Genomic DNA, 17,277 nt, shown 5'->3' with positions numbered 1-17,277 from the left:
AAAAATAAAATGTTAAGTTGTGATTTACTAAACAAAATAAACGATGTAGGAAATGTGGTAAATAAGGACTGCTAAAAAACCTAGGGTAAATTTCGAATTTTGGTCATTCGAAGCAAAGTGAAGATATTGTTATATCTGTAATGCTTCCGGTTCCTCTGTTTAGGACATATCAACACAGCTCGCATCATCAGACCTTCTTGTATGTTGTTGATATTATTTGGTTTTTTTGTGTTAATAGGTGAATGCCAACTGTACAATTAATGTTACGTTCGTAACGATGGAATGACGGAGTACGGCTATTATATGACGAAGATAGACATTGTAATTAGCAAAATGTCACTTTTGAGACGTTATGCGAGGAATATACACCGCCGAGTTCATATGACAACCTCCAAACGTGTCATCTGTAACGCTTCAGGGGAGTGATGGCCTCAGAAGTTAAGTCCCATAGTGCTCAGAGCCATTTGTAACGCTTCGCTCTTCACGTACGTCACGCGCTTTTCTATCTCTTACTTTGTCAGCTGGTACTGTTGATGGCGTGTCGCATGTCATGTGTTCGTGGACTCCTTTTCTTTATTAGTTTCCCCTGTCTAAATCCACAATATGAAATCGGTGTCGTCGTTTTGCCCCTCATTGATGTCATTCCAGCACTTAATGTTACCATTTTATTAAATTAATCGTAACTGACGGATACTTTTTTTTTGTTTGCAGGGAAATAAACTTTGCTGCAAGCTGAGAAGGGTGTTTCATCATAGAGCTGTATTGGTAAGTGCGATACGTTCCGTTAACTTCAAGTATAATGCGATGCGAACGTCACAACAAACTGGTTTACGCAGGGTGCTTCAAAAAGAATATATATCTCGCTTGTTGGAGGAACAAGTACATTGTCTAGTTTATATTCATTGCTACCAGATGTCGGTTCCCTTCTGGTTGCTTGGTTACCGTCACACGTTGCAAAAAATGGTTCAAATGGCTCTGAGCACTATGGGACTCAACTGCTGAGGCCATTAGTCCCCTTAGAACTACTTAAACCTAACTAAACTAAGGACATCACACACATCCATGCCCGAGGCAGGATTCGACCCTGCGACCGTAGCGGTCTCGCGGTTCCAGACTGCAGCGCCTAGAACCGCACGGCCACTTCGGCCGGCCACACGTTGCAAAATGGCTACTTCGCAACAGAAATCATTTTGTGTTTTCGTGTTGGTGCTTGTCTAGACTATAGCCTTGAGCAATAAACAGTTAATACAAGAACAGAATAGAAGCTGTGATAACAGTGCAAAGATGTTTCAGGTTGAAGTACCAAACTGATTCTCCGAATGGATGGAACATTCCAGGACTGTATGTACAGGAAAGAATCCTGGCCGCCTTCCTGTTTCCAACGAAAATGCCGCACGAATTCATACCGCTTTCAATTGTAGACCTACTCGCTATGCCAATCGGGAGATATAACGGCCTACAACAACAATTTGGCATGTTTTGAGACGTCGTTTCGTTATAAAGCCGTATAAGTTGAGCTATTACAGGCTCTACATCATGACGAGAAAGGTAAACGTGTGGCATTTCCTGACGAGCTTCAACGTGGTTGGTTCAAATGGCTCTGAGTACTATGGGACTTAACTTCGGAGGTTATCAGTCTCCTAGAACTTAGAACTAACCTAAAGACATCACACACATCCATGCCCGAGGCAGGATTCGAACCTGCGACCGTCGCGGTCGCGCGGTTCCAGACTGTAGCGCCTAGAACCGCTCGGAACTTCAACGTGCTGTTGACAATAATAACGCTGTTGCACAATGCGTCGTTTCAGTGATTAAGCAATTTTCCACTTTAGTGGGAGAGTAAACAAACACAATGTTGGAATTTTGGACTTAACAGAAACACGTATGCACTCATTGAACATGTACGAGATTCACCTGAAGTCAAGGTGATTAGTGCGATATCCCGCTCACCTGTTTACAGACCATTCGTCTTTGATGGAGATACGGTTAACGGTCAGCAGTATCTTGTTATGTTACAAAACCGGTTGTTTCCGAGCCTGAAGGAGGACAACTTCATTTTTTCAACAGGACGGGGCACTACCTCACGGGGATCATCAAGTGCGTGAATATCTGAATGAAACTCTCGCGAGCCACTGGATTGGTCGTCAAACTGCCGGCGACTTAGTACTTCTCAACTGGCTTACACTGTCTGTCTGTCACTTCTTCCTGTGGAGTTTCATTAAGGGCGCCGTTTATCCACCAACACTACAACAGAACCTAGAAGAGTTGAAGAACGAGATACTTACTAACATAACATCAGCGATAATGCACATGCTTATCCGAGTAGGGGAGGAATTCGAGTATCGAAATGGTATCGGTCGTGTCGCTGGTGGAACACATTTTGAACATCCGTAATCTAAATTTGAGAAATTCGTAAATATATATCCTGCCCGTCCGGTTAGCCGAGCGGTCTAACGCACGGCTTTCCGGAGCGGGAAGGAGCGCCTGGTTCCCGGCATGAATCCGCCCGAGGTCCGGTGAGCCGGCCAGTCTGTGGATGGTTTTTAGGCGGTTTTCCAAATGCCTCAGCGAATGCAGGCTGGTTCCCCTTATTCCGCCTCAGCTACACTATGTCGGCCATTGCTGCGCTAACAAGTTCTCCACGTACGCGTCCACCACGATTACTCTACCACGTAAACATAGGGGTTACACTCGTCTGTTGTGAGGCGCTACGTGGGGGGGGGGGGGGGGTCCACCAGGGGCCGAACCGCACAGTAACCCTGGGTTCGGTGTGGGGCGGCGGAGGGGTGAAGTGGACTGCGGTAGTCGTCGTGGGGTTGTGAAGCACTGCGGCTGCAGCGGGGACGGAGCCTCTCCGTCGTTTCTAGGTCCCCGGTTAACATACAACATACAACAAATATATATCCTAAATTTCGTAGCTGTATGATATAATAAATATATGCGTTCGAGAGACATATATTCTTTTTGAAACACCATGTATTTCGAACTGTTTGTTCCTCAGGAAAGCAACAAATATTTTATACATCATGACTTCACAGTACAACTAGCGGCCGCGGTCCGTTAGTATACGTCGGACCCGCGTGTTGCCACTATCAGTGATTGCAGACCGCGCGCCGCCACACGGCAGGTCTAGAGAGACTTCCTAGCACTCTCCCCAGTTGTACAGCCGACTTTGCTAGCGATGGATCACTGACAAATTACGCTCTCATTTGCCGAGACGATAGTTAGCATAGCCTTCAGCTACGTCATTTGCTACGACCTAGCAAGGCGCCATTACCAGTTACTATTGATGCTGTAAAACATGTACCGTCAAGAGCGATGTTCACCTATTATGGATTAAAGTTAAGTATTCTACCAGTTACCTCCTTTTTTTCTGAAGTCTAAAATCCGTGTCCTGTTCCAGACCTCACGCCAGCCTGCGTGAGCTTAAACGCGTGCCTTTCGGCTTCCTCATAGTGGATTGGCTGTCTTGCCAATCCACAACATAAATTCCCCACTACGGATTGTTTAAATAATCGAACTCCCGCGTGCAAAGCAGTTTCAGACTTTACTAATGAGTAAGGTGTTAAATATTTTATGTTAAGCTTACCAGCAAAGAAAAGTGTGGAATAGTTTCAAAATTTTGCTTAAAATTTATTGGTAGTCGCTAAGGGCGCTCATTATCAGATACTGGACGAGTATAGCCGAGGTAATTTGCGTTCCATTTGAAGCAAAAGCTATTTTTCACACATCTGTGTCGTAATTAATGAACTACGTATCGTACAATGATTTGATTTTTCAGATACATTCAGTGGTACACGCGGATACTGTCTGCAAGAAATGTTCTAATAAAGATAGTAATAAAGAAGCAATAAATTAAAACGTCATGCCTGATGCTGCAGTATTACTGCACGATGTAAGACATAAACTTTTTCTTTTCGTCATATTGTAGGAGGAGTCAGCGAGAAAAAGCTTGAAATTATGTGTCAAGTTCGTTGGCAGTCATTAAGTGCTCTTATTCTCAAATACTGTATGAATGTTGTCTGGGTAATTTGTGCTCAACGGGTTACCCTGTTTCGAGACGCATGCACTGTTTCTGACAGTGTCTTATTCTTTAAAGCCTTTGACATAAGATTAGCACTCTTAAGGAACAGATTATGACAGAAGTTAAAATTTTTAAATTCGTTCGATCTTTACCTACATGAAATCAAATTTTATTGCTTCTGGGGCCCTTAGGTGGGCAACCTGCAACCGGTACTGTGCACCATGAACCAAATGGTTCAAATAGCTCTGAGCACTATGGGACTTAACATCTGAGGTCAGCAGTCACCTAGACTTAGAACTACTTAAACCTAACGACATCACACACATCCATGCCGGAGGCAGGATTCGAACCTGCGACCGTAGCAGCAGCGCGGTTCCAGACTGAAAAGCCTATAACCGCTCAGCCACAGCGGTCGGCTACCATGAAGCAGGCCAGCCTGTTAGCAACAGACACTGAAGTGACTAAAGTCATGGGGTACCTCCTAACATCGTCTCGCACTTCCTTTTGCGTAGTGCTACAACTGGACGTAACACGGACTCAACAAGTCGGAAGTCCCCAGCAGAAATATTGAACCATGCTGCCGCTATAGCAGTCAATAATTGCGAAAATATTACGGGTGCAAGATTTTGTGCACGACTGATCTCGCGAATACGTCCCATAAATGTTTCATGGGATTCATGTCGGGCGATCTGGGTAGCCAAATCATTCTCTCGAAATGACCAGAATGTTTATCAACCCAATAGCGAAGAATTGTGGCTCAGTGACACCACGCATTGTCATCCACAAAAATTCCATCGTTGTTTTGGAACATGAAGTCCGTGAATGGCTGCAAATGGTCTCCAAGTAGCCGAACATAACCATTTCCAGCCAATTATCGGTTCAGTTGGACCAGGGCATCCACCCTTTCGATGTAAACACAGCCCATGCCCTTATGGAGTCTCCACCAGCTTCGACAGTGCCTTTTGACAACTTGCATCCATAACTTCATGGGGTCTGTGTCACACTCGAACTCCACCGTCGCCACTTATCAATTGAATTCGGAACTCGTCTGAACAGGCCAAGCGAATTGGTCACGATGCCAGGAGAGACACTGCAGGTGATGTCGTGCTGTTAGCAAAGGCACTCGCGTCGGTCGTCGGCTGCCGTAGCCCATTAACGCCAAATTTCACCGCACTGTCCAAACGGATACGTCGTAGTACTTCCCACATTGATTTTTCCGGTTATTTCACGCAATGCTGCTTGTCTGTTGACATTGACAACCATACGCAAAACACCGCTGCTCTCGGTCGTTAAGTGACGGCCGTCGGTAACTGCGTCGTCCGTGGTGAGGAATAATGCCTTCAGTTTGTATTCTCGGCATACTCTTTACACAGTAGATTCAGAATATTGAATTTCCTAAGGGTTCCGGAAAGAGAATGTCCCACGCTTCTAGCTCCAACTACCATTCCAAGTCTGTTTACTCCTGTCGTTCAGCCGTAATCACGGCGGAAACCTTTTGACACGAATTGCCTGAGTACAAATGACAGCTCCGCCAATTCACTGCCCTTTTATATTTTGTGTGTGCGATAATACAGCATCTGCACATGTGCATTTCACTATCCCATGACTTTTGTTATCTCGGTGTCGACCGAATCACTGTAGCAATACAGCGACCTTACTAGCTATGTGGCGCTCGATCAGAGGCAACCACATAGAAATCCTTGTGCTGGACGAAATTTTCATCACTAGTATTCCGTTGGCAAAGGAAGCCGAACTGATGGCATTCAGTCACTGATCACTAGAATCAACATCAATGTCCTGAGTCAAGCCCGTAACGTCTCTGCCGTATTTCATGCAGTGACGTTACGTGGCACTGCTGTTGATGATGGATAGGCTGTGTTCGGTGGCCTTCTTAGCGGTACTTAGTTGAGGGGGGGGGGGGGGGGGGTGTCTGTCGGCATGAACACAACAAAGACTACATATGAACAATTACGCTTGTTGCGACATTACATTCACTTTGTAGGGGAAAGGTGAACAACTGGCTAGAATAGGAAAACTGCTCATATTTGCATTCAGGTGGTGGACCCAAAAATGGACTTTCCAGGCAACTGCATTTACGGTTTTCCTCAATAACAAAACAAAAATAATAATTCGCATCATTCGATTTTTCCAACTGTTTGTTTTTAACATACGATTTTGTGTTTGTCGTGCTTTCGTGTAATGAGTGACTGTCACACTTGCTGTTGTTATTGATTTGAATATTTTAATGACTTTTTAAAGTGACTTTTTTAAGCTACTTGAATTAACAGAAGGTGCGACCTGACCAAACTGCATGACGTCAAGCCATGGGTCACTCAAACGGAATGGACATGTTGCCTCATAGTCAAAGACAAAAATTTCTTGCTCTGACTGTGAAATCCTGTTTTTAGATCAAAACTGCGTTAGTTTTCCGATGTAGTCCCATCATAATAAGAACTGTTTTCCACTTACACGTTACTTTACCTGTGGGTGTAGGTAGAAGTTGGAGGATGGCAAATCTTGTGAACCGAGTGTACGTTCCATCAGCGTGCTGTTCAGATCCCTTGATTTGCCTATCTCAAAAATATGCTTTTTGGCAAGAAAATTACCTTGGATTGCAAAAATATTTCACTCTCCAGTCCAAGAGTCGCATCCGTTATTTGATTCTTCCATCTGTTAGAGTTCAGTTATTATGAATGAGTAGGAGAAAATAGATTACTTGTTAACAACGTATATTCAGTCGATCTTTCGAAACAAATTTCGTATAATGACTGTATTTACCGGATTATAAAAATTGCATAGTATCCTGAAAGTAATAATAACGTAAATAAGTGCACTAGTTCTTATTGTCGTCATTGTACCCATTAAGCTCTCTTCAAGGTAATCAACAAGAAAAATGTCTTGCATAATGAGACAGCACCGGTCACAATCTATCCCACAGACCAAATCGACTTCCCAGCCGTATTTTCCGTCTCTTATCAAAAACATTCGATTGTGAATTCACAGTATTCTCTTGGAGAAGTTCAAATACATTCTGAGACAAGAAAAGTAGATGTGACGTACATGTACAGACAAACAAATAACTACAAATGTAGAAAAAGTGGATGATTTATTCACGAGAAAGAGATACACAAATTGAGCAAGTCAATAACGCATTCATCCACCACTGGACCTTCAGTTATAAGACTTGGCACTGATTTATAAGTTGTTGAATGTCTTGATGTGGGATACTGTGCCAAATTCTGTCCAGCTGGTGCGTTACACTGTCAAAATCCGAGCTGGTTGGGGGTCCTGACCATAATGCTCCAAGCGTTCGCAACTGGGGAGAGATCGGTAACCTTTATGGCCAACCTAGGGTTCGTCAAGTACAAAGACAAGCAGTAGAAACTCTCGCAGTGTGCGGGCGGTCATTATTTTGCTGAAATGTAACCCCAGGATGGCTTGCCGTGAAGGGCAACAAAACGCCGCGTAGAATGTAGTCCACGTGTCGCTGTGCTGTAAGGGTACCACGGATGACAAGCAAAGTGGTTCTGCTATTCTGCTATGAACAGACAGTCATTCCTGATTGTCGGTACATATAGCAGGTGACAAGTCAGGCTGGTAACCGACCATCGTCTGGCGCCTCTTCAGACAATTCGAGAGATTAGAGCCACCAACAATCCCCGATCGCTATTCGCGAATGGGGCAGGGTTGGGGGGATCAGTTACTGGTACCAGAAGTACCCTCAACCACACACCACTAGGTGGCTTGCGGATTATAGTGTCGATATAATGACCTCGCTGTTGACAGGACGTGTAGCTGTTGTCCTCCTTTTTTTCCTTTTTTATCAAAGTGTGCCATTCCTATTGTTCTTTTGATTGTTGTATTCCCACTTTGAGTTGTCAAACGCTTATTCCACGTCAGGATATTCAAATTATCGTGAGAAAACTCAGTGCAGAATTAGGTGCCTTTGGCTTTCTTAAGCCCAAATCAATAATGTAACAAATCCTTAATTTCCTCTTCAAGTTGAATGCATGAGCTGTGAAGCTGATTGCGCGACAGGTCTTGCATACACCATTGGCCATTAAAATTGTTACACCAAGAAGAAATGCAGATGATAAACGGGTATTCATTGGACACATATATTATACTAGAACTGCCATGTGATTACATTTTCACGCAATCTGGGTGCATATATCCTGAGAAATCAGTATAACCACCTCTGGCCGTAATAACGGCCTTGATACGCCTGGGTATTGAGTCAAACGGAGCTTGGATGGCGTGTACATGTACAGCTGCCCATGCAGCTTCAACACGATACCACAGTTCATCAAGAGTAGTTACTGGCGTATTGTGACGAGCCAGTTGCTCGGCCACCATTGACCAGACGTTTTCAGTTGGTGAGAGATCTGGAGAATGTGCTGGCCAGGGCAGCAGTCGAACATTTTCTGTATGCAGAAAGGCCCGTACAGGACCTGCAACATGCGGTCGTGCATTATCCTGCTGAAATTTAGGGTTTCGCAGGGATCGAATGAAGGGTAGAGCCACGGGTCGTAACACATCTGAAATATAATGTCCACTGTTCAAAGTGCCGTCAATGCGAACAAGAGGTGACCGAGACGTTCGTACCATCACGTCGGGTGATACGCCAGTATGGCGATGACGAATACACGCTTCCAATGTGCGTTCACCACGATGTCGCCAAACACGGATGCGACCATAATGATGCTGTAAACAGAACCTGGATTCATCCGAAAAAAATGACGTTTAGCCATTCGTGCACCCAGGTTCGTCGTTGATTGCACCATCGCAGGCGCTCCCGTCTGTGATGCAGCGTCAAGGGTAACCGTAGCCCTGGTCTCCGAGCTGATAGTCCATGCTGCTGCAAACGTCGTCGAACTGTTCGTGCAAATGGTTGTTGTCTTGCAAACGTCCCCATCTGTTTACTCATGGATCGAGACGTGGCTGCACGATCCGTTACAGCCATGCGGATAAGATGCCTGTCATCTCGACGGCTAGTGATACGAGGCCGTTGGGATCCAGCACGGCGTTCCGTATTACCCTCCTGAACCCACAGATTCCATATTCTGCTGACACTCATTGGATCTCGACCACCGCGAGCAGTAATGTCGCGATACGATAAACCGCAATCTCGATAGGCTGCAATCCGATCTTTATCAAAGTCGGAAACGTGATGGTACGCATTTCTCTTCCTTACACGAGGCATCACAACAACGTTTCACCAGTCAACGCCGTCAACTGCTGTTTGTGTATGAGAAATCGGTTGAAAACTTTCCTCCGGTCAGCACGTTGTAGGTGTCGCCACCGGCGCCAACCTTGTGTGAATGCTCTGAAAAGCTAATCATTTGCATATCACATCTTCTTCCTGTCGGTTGAATTTCGCGTCTGTAGCGCGAGATCTTCGTGGTGTAGCAATTTTAATGGCCAGTAGTGTATATCTGCCCTTTCTTTTTTGATCGTTATTTGAAAAGTACGCTCCATCCTCACGAGGACGAACGCCACGACTACGCAACACGCGATATCCGCGAGAGTTCAAAGGCCTGTGAATAACGAAAGTGCGTCCGGCCGGTGCCCGGCGCCAGGTGGACGTAACGCGCGGTTTCACTTAATTGTAGGCCAGCGAGGCAAGCGAGGCAGCCGGCGAAATCGCGACTGCGCCCTTATAATTAGTCTCGTTCCGTCTGGCGGCGCGGGCAGCGCTTTCATCCGCGCTTCACGGCCAGTCAAGGTCAGCGTGCCGACGCCCACGCGCGGGCACGAGGAGAGCCGTCTGCGTGGGCGGCGGGCGGGTGGGCCGGTGGACGCGCTGGGGCCACGTCGTATCACGGCAGCGCTGACCTGCGGCCCGCGGGGCAGGTTCCACTCCATCACACAAATACACACACGCATACACACACACACACGGTGGCATCCGCCCACCTCGCTGACCTATGACTTCCTACGTACCGACGTTAAGAGTAGTCGGAGGGGAAGACGAGTTCTCCAAAAAGCAATCGAAACGGAGAAAACCGATACTGAAGCCGCGACTTCACTTGTTGAGAAAAACTCACTGCTGCCTGCACTTTGATCTGTTCTTAACCATAAAAAATGGTTCAAATGGCTCTGAGCGCTATGGGATTCAACATCTTAGGTCATCAGTCCCCTAGAACTTAGAACTACTTAAACCTAACTAACCTAAGGACATCACACACATACATGCCCGAGGCTGGATTCGAACCTGCGACCGTAGCAGTCCCGCGGTTCCGGACTGCAGAGCCTAGAACCGCACGGCCACCGCGGCCGGCACTTAACCACATGGCTGACCTCTAGCACCCCAGGTGCTGGTGTCAAGAGGTTCTAGAAATCAATTGGAATGGAGAAAAACTACATTTAGTTCATGACTCTGCAAGTGGAGAAAAACGCTCTCCTCCCTAAACCCTACTTCGACTTATTCTTTGACACTGTCAATGGGGGAGATTTGCCATCTGTTGATTTCAAACACGTGTGTATAAGAAATCTTACGTCAAGATAGCAAATTTTCTATACTGATTACCGGATTCAGCTGATTACCGAACCATCTTCGGATCAATCTAAAATGTAGTTCAGTCTGTGACGCTCATTACACATCGTCGTACTTTTTAGAGCTACGTCTCCCACATTAAATAAAAAACTCGTGAAGTGAAAATCTTAATTGGTTATGTAAATTGACAACCTTGTCAATTTGTCAATTTACATAACCAACTAAGATTTTCGCTTCAGTATTTTTTATTTAACCTGGGAGACTTAGCTCTAGAAAATACGGCGATGTGTAATGAGTGTGACACGCTGAACAACGTCTTAGATTGATCTGAAGATGGCTCGGTAATTAACCGATACTGGTAATCAGTAAAGAAAATTTGCAATCTTGACGGGGGACTTTTATCCACACATGTTCTGCTTTGACTTGTTCTGTACCTATGGTTATTCCGAAACGATTACGGCTATAGCTTTATACACCCACACAAAATGGTTCAAATGGCTCTGAGCGCTATGGGACTTAACTACTGAGGTCATCAGTCCCCTAGAACTTAGAACTACTTAAACCTAACTAACCTAAGGACATCACACACATCCATGCCCGAGGCAGGATTCGAACCTGCAACCGTAGCGGTCGCGCGGTTCCAGACTGGAGCGCCTAGAACCGCTCGGCCACCCCGACCTGTACACCCACAGCACTATCTTCAGTATAAAGTCCGAATGCCATGCCACGAATAAATTCAATAGGGATTGCTCGTGAGTAACTTTCTGTATAACGGTGCGATATCGATCGGTGTGCCACCTTCTTTAGGAGATGTGCTGTCGCTGGTCGTTGTCGTTCCGAGAGCGTGAATCTTTTACATCGCCAGTATTAAGTCAGACGCTAAAATCGGAGGTCAAGTACGGAAGCGTGGCGCGATGCGAGATACACAGAATCTTCAGTGAAACGAGTAATATTGAACATCGTGGTTATTAAAATTGAGATAAATGTCGGCGGGAGGTAAGAAGAAAACATATTAATTTTTTACGGGAACGGAAGGTAATCTGAAGTTATGAACGAAACGCGTCAGTAACTTCGTGGTTCATGTGTTTCAGATCAGCAATTTCGCGCGCTTGACGAGGAATGCTGGTTGCCAGAAGCAGTATTTGATTTGAAATTCAGTACATTTCACGAGAAACATTCCAGAATGAAACCAGTATTATAAAGACAATTACAAATGTGAGGTCGAAGTCTAGTATTGTTAGGCTGAAATTGTCCAATAAACAGTGATTTCAATTCTTAATATGTCTTATTAGTTGTTAATATTAACCAAGGACATTATATTATCTATTACAGTTCAATTACAAAAATGTTGTCAATTATATAAAAAGATCGAAACAAGGATTCAGGATTCATAATAGGCACGCTGTCACAGACTTTAAGCTTTTCTTCAGCTGTAGACGTACGAAGTTCCTTCGCTCTCAGCTAGAAGTTTCCCGATAACATTGATTAAATTTTCGACGGGTAAATGAATTTTTTCAATGAAGTGATGTGGCGTCATTTTTTATATAACTATTTTATTAGTTTATGTTTGCGTTTAATTTAACTGAACAGATTGCGTGAGCGGTCTTACATATTTCTGCTGGCATGCGATGATAACTATACAACTCATACCCCCCGCAACAGCACGGGTAGTCAATAATATTAAACGCCACAATGAAATACCTATTATAAAGCAATTAAACGGAAACCGGAATACGCTATAAATGATTGACTAGTTTTAAATGTACCTTATTTATCAATAATTATTCTTCGTCTTGCCGTGATTAAAAGGCACAGATCCTAAATCAGTGATCCAACGAATGATACAGAAAAATATGTACAATCACGAGAGCAGTCAAAATTACGTATTTCCGCCAGTAGGTCCACACAAGAGTGAACGTAAAACAAACACTGAGAGACAGACCCACGCCAGCGAATTAATGTCATTGTCAACAAGGATTAGAGTCGTTATAAGAAATAATGCAAAAATTACATAAATTTACGCTGAAATAGTGATGGATACTTCAGCAAGTGCCTTATATCTGGTAAACTGAAATTTTATTCTGGAGCGAGCCTTGAAACGGAACCTTGCATTTCACAAGCAATGCTGTTATCAACTTTTTTCATAACTTTTATTGACAAAAATCTTTGTCATTACAATCCTAGTGAGCTATCCAAATACTACTCGTGACCTGCCTCCAGAGCCTTTCTTTCGCCAGTGCCTCTTCTATCTTCCAAATTTCACAGTAATTTACCTGCATAACTTGCAGGACTAGCACTCTTAGAAGGAAGGATATTGCAGAGACATGGTTTAGCCACAGACTGGTGAATCGGAAGATTCATTCTGTACCAACTACACGTTTGTGAATCTGTTGGGCTTAGACTCAAGGGGACCAGGGATCAAAGAATAAGCCTTACGAAACTAAAACACAAAATTACTGTCAGCTGTGAAAAGAAAACAATAAGTCTGCACGAATGTACACATTATTCTGCATATGCAGAATCGAAATCTGCTACGGTATAACACTCACTTCCGTGTTGCTCCACTGCGCGTATTGTATCATCCTGTTATCCTCCTTGTGCAGAATATGGACGAAACGTTGCTTCTCAAAACTGATTCATTCTTGGATAGCTGTTCTCCAGTGCTACGCATCACCAGATTCATCTAAGCAAATACAGCACACCACTCCATTCGGTTGATTTCCGCCCCTTAGGGAAGGTGTTCACGTAGTGCCTCTTGAAAGGCAGGCTCATCACAAAAATGTTGAGTATAGGATTGCAAAATAAGTTCAAGGATCCTGTCCCGACAAAACACAACTCTCAAATATCCCTCGGTAGCTATTAAGAGCGTACGTCATAGAGGCCCAAAACATGACCAACCATCTCCCTGCTGAACGAAGTGGTCTTGGTGCCTGACGCGTGCTTTGTTACTTGACCGCCTCCAAATCCTTCTACGACCATCAAGAAGCGTCCGACAGTTCCTGCATTCATCAGCGAAAAGAACCCAACGCCACTGATCCAAGTTCTACACTACTGGCCATTAAAACTGCTACACCAAGAAGAAATGCAGATGATAAACGGGTATTCATTGGACAAATATACTAGAGCTGACATGTGATTACATTTTCACGCAATCTGGGTGCATATATCCTGAGAAATCAGTACAACCACCTCTGGCCGTAGTAACGGCCTTGATACGCCTGGGCATTGAGTCAAACGGAGCTTGGATGGCGTGTACAGGTACAGCTGCCCATACAGCTTCAACACGAGTAGTGACTGGCGTATTGTGACGAGCCAGTTGCTCGGCCACCATTGACCAGACGTTTTCAGTTGGTGATAGATCTGGAGAATGTGCTGGCCAGGGCAGCAGTCGAACATTTTCTGCATCCAGAAAGCCCCGTACAGAACCTGCAACATGCGGTCGTGCATTATCCTACTGAAATTTAGGGTTTCGCAGGGATCGAATGAAGGGTAGAACCACGGGTCGTAACACATCTGAAATGTAACGTCCACTGTTCAAAGTGCCGTCAATGCGAACAAGAGGTGACCAAGATGTGTAACCAATGGCACCCCATACCATCACGTCGGGTGATACGCCAGTATGGCGATGACGAATACACGCTTTCAATGTGCGTTCACCGCGAATTCACAAAACACGGGTGCGACCATCAAGATGCTGTAAACAGAACCTGGATTTATCCGAAAAACTGACGTTTTGCCATGCGTGCACCCAGGTTCGTCGTTGAGTACACCATCGCAGGCGCTCCTGTCAGTGATGCAGCGTCAAGGGTAACCGCAGCCCTGGTCTCCGAGCTGATAGTCCATGCTGATGCAAACCTCGTCGAACTGTTCGTGCAGATGGTTGTTGTCTTGCAAATGTCCCCATCTGTTGACTCAGGGATCGAGACGTGGCTGCACGATCCGTTACAGCCATGCGGATAAGTTGCCTGACGTCTCGACTGCTAGTGATACGTGGCCGTTGGTATCCAGCACTGCGTTCCGTATTACCCTCCTGAACCCACCGATTCCATATTCTGCTAACAGTGATTGGATCTCGACCAACGCGAGCAGCAATGTCGCGATACGATAAACCACAATCGTGATAGGCTACAATCCGACCTTTATCAAAGTCGGAAACGTGATGGGACGCATTTCTCCTCCTTACACGAGGCATCACAACAACGTTCCACCAGGCAACGCCGGTCAACTGCTGTGTATGAGAAAGCGGTGGGAAACTTTCCTCATGTCAGCACGTTGTAAGTGTCGCCACCGGCGCCAACCTTGTGTGAATGCTCTGAAAAGCTAATCATTTGCATATCACAGCATCTTCTTCCTGTCGGTTAAATTTGGCGTCTGTAGCACGTCATCTTCGTGGTGTAGCAATTTTAAAGGGCAGTAGTGTACTTCTACGACGATCAAGAAGCGTCCGACAGTTCCTGGATTCATCGAGGAAAAGAACCTAGCGCCACTGATCCAATTTCTATTTCAGGTGTTCCGTTCCGAACGTTCTTCGCGCACCACTGTACTGGTTTTCTGTGCCGTTGTTCGTAACGGATGGCATGAGTTCACACTTACTCTGCACAGTTGGCCGCGTACTGTCTATGTTGACGCAGCTCTCCCAGTTTCTTCAACAAGAAATCGCCCAGTTCTGTTGCATCCTCCTCTGGGTAGCCGTCATACATAATCTGAAGTTAATCTGATCGAAAATATCCGGTCACCCTACTAGATGTCAAGAGAGACGTACCCGCCAGTGTAAAAGAAGGCGGAGACTACTGTGTTGTCGGTAGGGAAGCACTAACTGCACAATGGGCTCGTCACGAGATCTTCGTGACTTCTGACGGATTAGTCATTGGATGTGATCTGAGTAACAAATCAGTCTTCTCAAACTTTGAGAGCTGCCCAGGTCGAGTATTGGTGATGTTGTAAGTAGGCTGTTTATGTTTTCTTTATGTAAGTAGGCTGTTTATGTTTTCTTATTGGCAACGTTACGTAGCGCTCTATATGAAAATCAGCTGGATGTGAACAGCGCGTAGCGTTGCGCAGTTGGAGGTGAGCCGCCAGCAGTGGTGGATGTGGGAAATGAGATGGCGGACTTTTGAGTACAGAATGGATATTATGAATTGCTATGTATATTATGCTTTTTCAACACTATTAAGGTAAATACATTGTTTGTTCTCTATTAAAATCTTTCATTTGCTAACTATGCCTATCAGTAGTTAGTGCCTTCAGTAGTTTGAATCTTTTATTTAGCTGGCAGTAGTGGCGCTCGCTGTATTGCAGTAGTTCGAGTAATGAAGATTTTTGTGAGGTAAGTGATTTGTGAAACGTATAGTTTAATGTTTGTCTGGGCCATTCTTTTGTAGGGATTTTTGATAGTCAGATTGCGTTGCGCTAAAAATATTGTGTGTCAGTTTAAGCACAGTCGTGTAGAAATTGTTCAAAGGGGACGTTTCAATGTGCTTGTGAAGTGGAAATGCAAATGAACAACCATAGCTGAACTAATATCATGTACTTAAGGACAGGTACCGTCTCGCATTGATGAGGTGGCTGTAAAAATTCGCACGAGACCAGCGGAAGGAATCATTCGTGAAGACAACAGTGCCACTATTAGTCCACCTAGGACGATGAGTACATACGGAATAAAAAGAATGGGTATAATGGTCGAGCAACCCTTATAAGCCACACATTTCTGTGATCAATGCTAAGCGACGATTGAGGAGGTGAACGAGTGGAAACGATGGATCACGATGTACCCTGTGCAAATTCGAAGGGAGGGTTTGGGTTTGGCGAACTCTTGGAGAAGGTTACTTGCCATAGTTCTTAAAGTATGGAGGAGATGGTGTTATAGTAGAAGGATCTCTTTCGTGGTTAATGACGTGGCCCACTTACTGCGCTTAAGAAAATGCTAAATGTGCAAAGATATGAGAACATTTTACAGTAAGTAGAGGAACAGTTCAGACACCATGATTGATTGCATAAACACGACAATGCAGCTTAACCAGCATCTGCAAGGCATTGGTTTGTGGATAATAGCATTTATGAAGAGTACTGGCCTGCTCAGAGTCCTGGACTCAGCCCAATGGAACACCTTCAGTATGAGTTAGAATGTCGACTTCGCTCGATATTCTACCGTCTCGGGTATCAGCTCTTGAGGAAGAATGGGCTGCCGTTCCTCCACAGACAGGTAGACACCTCACTGAAAATATCCTGAGCAGAGTTGAGGCCGTTGTAAAGGTGAAGGCTGGACACGCTCACCCCACATTAATGGTCACTAATAGGTGTTCGGATACTTTTGATCGGATAGCGCAGTTGTAAGAGGTGGTGGTTTTGGACATAGGAGATCGCTAAGAGGCAGAACTTCATTCCGCACGCAATTTCCTGTGCTGACAACCCTTCATGCCGTAAAATGGAAACGCAGTCACTATCTAAACTCTAACCTTTGTGGCACGTTGCCAGACTGAACAGTGATCTAAGAACACTTTGTCACGTACACGATTTATTACACAGCGCCGGCCGGTGTGGCCATGCGGTTCTAGGCACTTCAGTCCGGAACCGCGTGACTGCTACGGTCGCAGGTTCGAATCCTGCCTCCGGCATGGGTGTGTGTGATGTCCTTAGGTTAGTTAGGTTTAAATAGTTCTAAGTTCTGAGGGACTGATGACCTCAGATGTTAAGTCCCATAGTGCTCAGAGCCATTTGATTACACAGCATGCTACATCGAAACGCACTGAAAATGCTT

The 17,277-nt window shown here is 45.0% G+C and overlaps 1 long non-coding RNA gene across 1 annotated transcript in view; it reads left to right on the top strand.

The window, feature by feature from the left end:
- Positions 1–17,277, top strand: part of LOC126101030 (uncharacterized) — a 676,417-nt gene that overhangs the window by 361,065 nt on the left and 298,075 nt on the right. Inside the window, exon 3 of the long non-coding RNA XR_007522246.1 lies at positions 712–765. This is a non-coding gene — a long non-coding RNA (uncharacterized LOC126101030). The remainder of the gene's footprint in view (positions 1–711; positions 766–17,277) is intronic.

This window comes from Schistocerca cancellata, chromosome 9, assembly GCF_023864275.1.
Source record: "Schistocerca cancellata isolate TAMUIC-IGC-003103 chromosome 9, iqSchCanc2.1, whole genome shotgun sequence".
Taxonomy (NCBI): Eukaryota; Metazoa; Arthropoda; class Insecta; order Orthoptera; family Acrididae; genus Schistocerca; species Schistocerca cancellata.
This window is presented reverse-complemented; position numbering and strand designations above follow the sequence as displayed.